Below are 8,031 nucleotides of genomic sequence, written 5' to 3'. Positions count from 1 at the left end.
CAGGACTCTGACTGGCCACTCCAGAAAGCGTATTTTCTTCTGTTGAACATTCTGTTGTTGATTTACTTGTTTTGGGTCGTTGTCTTGTTGCATCACCCAACTTCTGTTGAGCTTCAATTGGCGGACAGATAGCCTTACATTCTTCTGCAAAATGTTGATAAACTTAGGAATTAATTTTTCCGTTTATGATAGCAAGCTGTCCAGGCCCAAAGCAGGCGACAAAGCAGCCCCAAACCATGATGTTCCCTCCACCATACTTTAAAGTTGGGATGAGGTTTTGATGTTGGTGTGCTGTGCCTTTTTTTCTCCACACATAGTGTTGTGTGTTCCTTCCAAACAACTCAACTTTAGTTTAATCTGTCCACAGAATATTTTGCCAGTTACGCTGTGGAACATCCAGGTGCTCTTTTGCAAGCTTCCAACATTGAGCAATGGTTGTTTTGTACAGCAGTGGCTTCTTCCGTGGTGTCCTCCCAAGAACACCATTCTTGTTTAGTGTTTTATGTATCGTAGACTCGTCAGAGATGTTAGCATGTTCCAGAGATTTCTGTAAGTCATTACCTGGAACTCTAGGATTCTTCTGAACATCATTGCGCATTCTGCTCTGTGCTCTTGCAGTCATCTTTGCAGGATGGCCACTCCTAGGGAGAGTAGCAACAGTGCTGAATTTGATCCATTTATAGACAATTTGTCTTACCGTAGACTGATGAACATCAAGGCTTTTAGAGATACTTTTGTAACCCTTTCCAGCTTTATGCAAGTCAACAATTCTTAATCTTATGTCTTCTGAGATCTCTTTTGTTCAAGGCAGGGTTCATATAAGGCAAAGCTTCTTGTGAATGGCAAACTCAAATTTTGTGAGTGTTTTTTATAGGGCAAGGCAGCTCTAACCAATATCTCCAATCTCGTCTCATTGATTGGACTCYAGGTTAGCTGACTCCTGAATCCAATTAGCTTTTTGAGAAGTCATTAGCTCAGGCTTAGTTTAAGGAGACTGTGTTTGTCTATTGTTGTGACTTAGATGAAGATCAGATCAAATTTSATGACCAATTTATGTAGAAATCCAGGTAATTCCAAAGGGTTCACATACTTTTTCTTGTCACTGTATGCACAACTACACAGACACAATACATATACACCTTAAGAAAAACAATCACAGTTAACATTTACAAGATCAGAAATACATTTTTTGAATTTCCCAAGAACATCAAATTCTAAAAGTTTTTTTGTAAATTGTTCCACATACAGTTGAAGTCGGAAGTTTACATACACCTTTGCCAAATACATTTAAACTCAGTTTCCACAATTCCTGACATTTAATCCTCGTAAAAATTCCCTGTTTTAGGTCAGTTAGGATCACTACTTTATTTTTAGAAATGAATTGTCAGAATAATAGTAGAGAGAATGGTTTATTTCAGCTTTTATTTCTTTCATCACATTCCCAGTGGGTCAGAAGTTTACATGCACTCAATTAGTATTTGGTAACATTCTTGAAATTGTTTAACTTGGGTCAAACATTTCAGGTAGCCTTTCACAAGCTTTCCACAATAAGTTGGGTGAATTTTGGCCATTCCTCCTGACAGAGCTGGTGTAACTGAGTCAGGTTTGTAGGCCTCCTTGCTCGCAGACGCTTTTTCAGTTCTGCCCACAAATGTTCTATAGGGTTGAGGTCAGGGCTTTGTGATGGCCACTCCAATACCTTGACTGTGTTGTCCTTAAGCCATTTTGCCACAACTTTGGAAGTATGTTTGGGGTCATTGTCCATTTGGAAGACCCATTTGCGGCAAGCTTTAAACTTCCTGAATGACGTCTTGAGATGTTGCTTCAATAAATCCACATAATTTCCTTCCTCATGCCATAATTTTCCTCCCTCATGCCATCTTTGCCATCTATTCTGTGAAGTGCACCAGTCGCTCCTGCAGCAAAACACCCCACAACATGATGCTGCCACCCCGTGCTTCGTGGTTGGGATGGTGTTCTTCAGCTTGCAAGCCTCCCCTTTTTCCTCCAAACATAACGATGACCATTATGGCCAAACAGTTCTATTTTTGTTTCAGCAGACCAAAAAGTACAATCTTTGTCCCCATGTGCAGTTGCAAACCGTAGTCTGGCTTTTTTTTTACTGTGGAATAAATACTTTTGTACCTGTTTCCTCCAGCATCTTCACAAGGCCCTTTGCTGTTCTGGGATTGATTTGCACTTTTCGCACCAAAGTACGTTCATCTCTAGGAGACAGAACGCATCTCCCTCCTGAGCGGTATGAGGCTGCGTGGTCCCATGGTGTTTTTACTTGCGTACTATTGTTTGTAAAGATGAACGTGGTACCTTCAGGGTTTGGCAATTGCTTCCTAGGATGAACCAGAGTTGTGGAGGTCTACAATTTTTTGGTCTTGGCTGTTTCTCTTTAATTTTCCCATGGTGTCAATCAAAGAGGCACTGAGTTTGAAGGTTGGCCTTGATACACCCACAGGTACAAGCTGTTTAAAGTCACAGTCAACTTGGTGTATGTAAACTTGTGACCCACTGGAATTGTGATACAGTGAATTATAAGTAAATAATCTGTCTGTAAACAGTTGTTGGAAAAATTACTTGCGTCATGCACAAAGTAGATGTCCTAACCGACTTGCCAAAACTATAGTTTGTTAACAATACATTTGTGGAGTGGTTGAAAAACGAGTTTTAACCAACCTAAGTGTATGTAAACTTCCAACTTCAACTGTATAAGTTCATCATAACTGAAAGGGCATGTTCTGATCTGTGTAGAAACTGTGGGGATCTGAAGTGTAATGTAATACATTGACCCAGTTTTATAATTAGTAATTCTAGAAGAGACTAGAGATGTCAGATACATTGAAGTTATTACTTGTACATCAAGCTGCCTCACACTACAGAAACAGGACAGGATCCTATGAGCTGTTCTGCCTCTCACAAGCCAAGGCTCATGCAAAGCTACTTACTTATTCAGTGTGGGAATAAATAATAGTTGCAAAGTTATGTTTAACTTGAAAATGTCACTGAACAAAAATATAAAGGCAACATGTAAAGTGTTGGTCCCATGTTTCATGAGCTGAAATAAAATATATCAGAAATGTCACATATGCACAAACAGCTCAAATGTTGTGCACAAATTTGTTTACGTCTCTGTTAGTGAGCTTATCTCTTTTGCCAAGATAATCCATCCACCTGACAGGTGTGGCATATCAAGAATCTGATTAAACAGCATGATAATTACACAGGTGCACCTTGTGCTGGGGACAGTAAGAGGCCACTCTAAAATGTGCAGTTTKGTCCACAACACAATGCCATCTATGACTCAAGTTGAGGAAGCATGCAGTTGGCATGGTGAGTCCAAGAATGTCACCCGACCTGTTGTCAGAGATGTTTATCTTAATTTCTCTACATTAAGCCTCCTCCAACTTCGTTTTAGAGAATTTGGCAGTACGTCCGACCGGCCTCACAACTGCAGACMACGTGTAACCACGCCAGATCAGGACCTCCACATCCGACTCCTTCACCTGCCACCCGGACAACTGATGAAACTGTGGGTTTGCACAACCGATGAATTTCTGCACAAACTGTCAGAAATCGTCTCAGGGAAGCTCATCTGCATGTAGCAAGGATCTGTACACATTTCCTTGAAGCTGAAAATCTCCCAGTTCTTCCATGTCCTGAATAGTCACCAGACATGTCACCCATTGAGCATGTCTGTGATGCTCTGGATTGACGTGTACAACAGCGTGTTCCAGTTCCCGCCATTATCCAGCAACTTTGCACAGCCATTGAAGTGGAGTGGGACAACATTCCACAGGCCACAATCAACAGCCTGATCAACTCTATGTGAAGGAGRCAAATGGTGGTTTTCTGATCCACACCCCTACCTTTTATTTAAGATATCTGTGACCAACAGATGCATGTCTGTATTCCCAGTCATGTGAAATCCATACATTAGGGCCTAAAAAATGTATTTCAATGGACTGATTTCCTCATATGAACTGTAACTCAGTAAAATCTTTGAAATGGTTGCATGTTGCGTTTATAATTTTGTTCAGTGTAAAAGCTAAAGGCAAACAGGAAATTCACACAAACGATTGCTGTGGAAATCACCAGAACAGTATAATTCTGGTGAAGAATCTCAATCAGCTCATTGGAAGGGTTCATTAGCTTTATCTGTGTCATGCTCTTTTTATTTTTCATAACATTTGAGTGTCAAATATGGTAAATGTCAAACTTCTAGCGTCTTGTCCTGAAGGATGGAGAAAGTTTGGCTCCAGCTTTTACTACCTTCTACTGAGAAGAATCCTGGGAGAAGAGTAGACAGGACTGTCTGGAGAGAGGAGCAGACCTGGTAATCATTAACAGTGAAGAGGAACAGGTGAGAGACAGACATGTATCTAGCACTGCATCTCACTAGACACTCTGGTTCGAATCCAGGCTGTATCACAACCAGCCATGATTGGGAGTCCCATAGGGCGGCGCACAATTGGCCCAGCGTCGTCTGGGTTTGGCCGTGTAGGCCGTCATTGTAAATAAAATTTGTTCTCAGCTGATTTGCCTGGTTGAATAAAAAATACATGAGTTAAACTGTACCAATGCTTTTTCTGTTCCTCAACAGACATTTATCAATGGGTTTGAGTCAGTCAAGTGGGTCTGGATTGGTCTGACTGATTCTGTTACTGAGGGGACCTGGAAATGGGTGGACGGCACCCCACTGACCACCCCAAGGTAAGAGTCTACTGCTCTATAATAACACTGACCACCCAAGGTAAGAGACTACTGCTCTATAATAACACTGACCACCCCAAGGTAAGAGACTGCTGCTCTATAATAACACTGACCACCCCAAGGTAAGAGACTACTGCTCTATAATAACACTGACCACCCCAAGGTAAGAGACTACTGCTCTAATACCACTGACCACCCCAAGGTAAGAGACTACTGTCTCATAATAACACTGACCACAGTGGAAGGAGTAGGACTGATTATCTGGTTCACTACTCTAGGTTCTGAGAGAGTGGTCAGTCTACTCTGTTGTTCATACTTCTGAAGAGTGGTCAGTCTATCTCGTGTTGTCATACTCTGAGAAGTGGTCAGTCTAATCTGTGTTGTTCATACTTCTGAGAGAGTGGTCAGTCTAACTCTGTGTTGTTCATACTCTAGGTTCTGAGAGAGTGGTCAGTCTAACTCTGTGTTGTTTATACTCTAGGTTCTGAGAGAGAGGTCAGTCTATCTCTGTGTTGTCATACTTTGAGAGAGTGGTCAGTCTAACTCTGTGTTGTTCATACTCTAGGTTCTGAGAGAGAGTCAGTCTAACTCTGTGTTGTTTATACTCTAGGTTCTGAGAGAGAGGTCAGTCTAACTGTTGTTTTTACTGCAGGTATTGGTGGAGGAGAGCCTGATGGTGGTACAGACCAGAACTGTGTGGAAATCTATTACACATCGTCAGGCCAAGGAGTATGGAGGGATTTGGGATGTTCCTTTTCACAAGAATGGATCTGTGAGAAATAGGCTTCTCATAGGTACTTCTCTGCACTGCTGATGAATGAACTCTCTACTGTATGTTAATGATGGTCTGAAGACTGGTGGGATTTGATAGAATGAAACTCTGAACTACAGCTCGGATTTGATAGAATGAAACTCTGAACTACAGCTAGGAGCGAAACACATACGAACACATTCACACACACGAAGATAGTGATCTGAACCAGAGTCTCCCGCAGGAGAAACCAACGTCTTAATTAGCAAAGAGGAAATTCCCTTTTGGGCCGAGAGCTGACACTGATTTTGACATTTTAGGCGGGGCTACCTCATGACATGACTATGAGCAACCAATCATGACCGACTCATGTCCGCTACACAAGCTTTCACACAATGTATTCATTTGTCAAACAATGATGTGTAGAATAGGGGTGTAATATCATTCAATAGCCGCTGTCAATCAATTACTGTTGTTTACTCTTCAAATACATTTAAATTGACTATATGTTATCAGATATACAGCATGTTTGCTTCTTGTGCTTTTATTATTCTGAACATAAACAGTGTGTACTTCCTGCTAATTCAATAAATCATTCAACCGAGATTAAAGACATTTCCTGTCTAGTACATTATTGTTCTCTACTATGTTTTATCTAACATGGAATCTAGAAGGACAAGACACCTCTCTGCCACTTTAGGATAGAGAGTGAATGTTACTTTTTACATTTGAACTTATCTTGTTAACGTACTGTTTGCGGTGACAACACCAGAATGAAGGGTTGGATCATAAATAACCATCAGTTATCAAAACAGTATGGTTTTGTTACTAAACTAACAAATGGGACCAATCATTGACTACAGTAGGACAGGTGGCAATGACCTCCAGTTATGAGAGACAGCCGAAGGCAGGGTTTTGTGTGGGATTGACAGAATGCATGAATTCCTCTAAAAGCATATAAATCAGAGGCTGCTGAGGGGAGGACGGTGTCATGACGTTGCCCTCTTTGGGTACAGCCCCATCCCCCTCTCCCTGCCTCCTACACACAACACAGGCTGCTGTGGTCAGAGAGGTTGTAAATTCCTGGAGGAGATAATCTCCTCATGGCCACAGTATAGAGACAGAGTGAATTTTCATAGAGAACAAAGGAATTTATTCCACCTCACAGAACTTGAGGTCCGAACAACATTTATGTTCCAGAGAAGGTATAAAAGATCGGTGAAGAATCCAGCTACGAACTGGTCCGTTGTTACAGCTTGGTGAAACTCATGGAGATAATAGGACCACATTACCATAACGCTGTTTATATAATAGCCTCAGATATGAGGTCTACATCTTATTGTTGTATAAGATGAATGAGTGAGGATGATACTGTTTGTAAAATTGTGATGTGGTTTTGGACTGTTTAATGAAGGAAACTCCAATTCCCTTTTGAGTTGAACAAAATCAGAGTACCGCCCATGAGCCCAGTCAGGGTCTGGCATCCTGGGACAGGCCCTTTTCTGCAACTCCCGAGTAAAACCCCAACTTTGACAATTTCTCAACAGACCATGTTTTCTCTCAATCACGAGAGGACAAAGGTTGCAGACCAGCTTACCTCGATAGAGGGCCAAGGTTTGAGACGATTGCTGAATCTTTTAACCATCCACGTGGTTAAACTCTTAGACTATCGATACCGACAGAATAAGAACAAGTCTTTGATATTAATACTAGTCCGCAGCTAGGAATTCGGTATCATTGAAGGCGAGGAACGAAGACCGCCGGAACATCTATAACGTCTGAACTATCCATTCTAACCACGACAGAAAGAGAGAGGACGGAAACTCTCCAACAGAAACTAACTTTTCAGCAGAGATCCCGACGACACACTGAGCGTAAATATATATATTGATTGCAATTGTTCCCGAATGKGTGAGCGTTCATGTGCAAAGGATTAGCATTTCAATTGTTATAATTATCACTCTGTAGTGACTTCTTAGTCGACCCCCACTTCAACTTTTGTTTAACAAGCCGCCATGCCAGTTTAGCCCACTAGGTAAACTCCGTTATCATTTCCTTGTTACTATCTACTGTTTGTTTATGCATTTCTGTGAATTACTTAAATCATTTATTTACTAAGATAATTGATGTATGGATGACTCCTAGTGAAGACTGGGTTCGTGCTGATAACCAACAATTTACGACGTTTGGAATGAGACTAACATGAGGTAAAATAAATAATTAATCAGATATAAAATATCTGAAAAGTTATTAGGAAAATTTTAACTTTGTTATCTGAATATTTTCCTTGGTGCCCCGACTTCCTAGTTAATTACAGTTACATGATTAATCAGTTTAATCCGTAATACTAATTACAGAGATTCTTTGATAAAAACTAWGTCTTCAATTTAATGATAGTAAAGACAAGACAACGGCTTGTAATAATGTCTGGAACAGAGCAAATAGAATGGGATCAAACACATAAAAACCATGCGTGTGATGTATTTGATACCATTCCACTAATTCTGCACCAGCCATTACAAGCCGTCCTCCACACTTAAGGTTCCACCAATAAACAT

The 8,031-nt window shown here is 40.9% G+C and overlaps 1 long non-coding RNA gene across 1 annotated transcript; it reads left to right on the top strand.

Annotated features, from left to right (window-relative positions):
• Window positions 1-2,573: 2,573 nt before the first annotated feature.
• Window positions 2,574-6,088, top strand: LOC112077739 (uncharacterized). The gene is made up of 4 exons (XR_011478257.1): window positions 2,574-4,372; window positions 4,613-4,722; window positions 5,375-5,579; window positions 5,614-6,088. It is a non-coding gene; the product is annotated as an uncharacterized lncRNA (long non-coding RNA).
• Window positions 6,089-8,031: the final 1,943 nt, after the last annotated feature.

Source organism: Salvelinus sp. IW2-2015, unplaced genomic scaffold, assembly GCF_002910315.2.
Source record: "Salvelinus sp. IW2-2015 unplaced genomic scaffold, ASM291031v2 Un_scaffold4882, whole genome shotgun sequence".
NCBI lineage: Eukaryota > Metazoa > Chordata > Actinopteri > Salmoniformes > Salmonidae > Salvelinus > Salvelinus sp. IW2-2015.
This window is presented reverse-complemented; position numbering and strand designations above follow the sequence as displayed.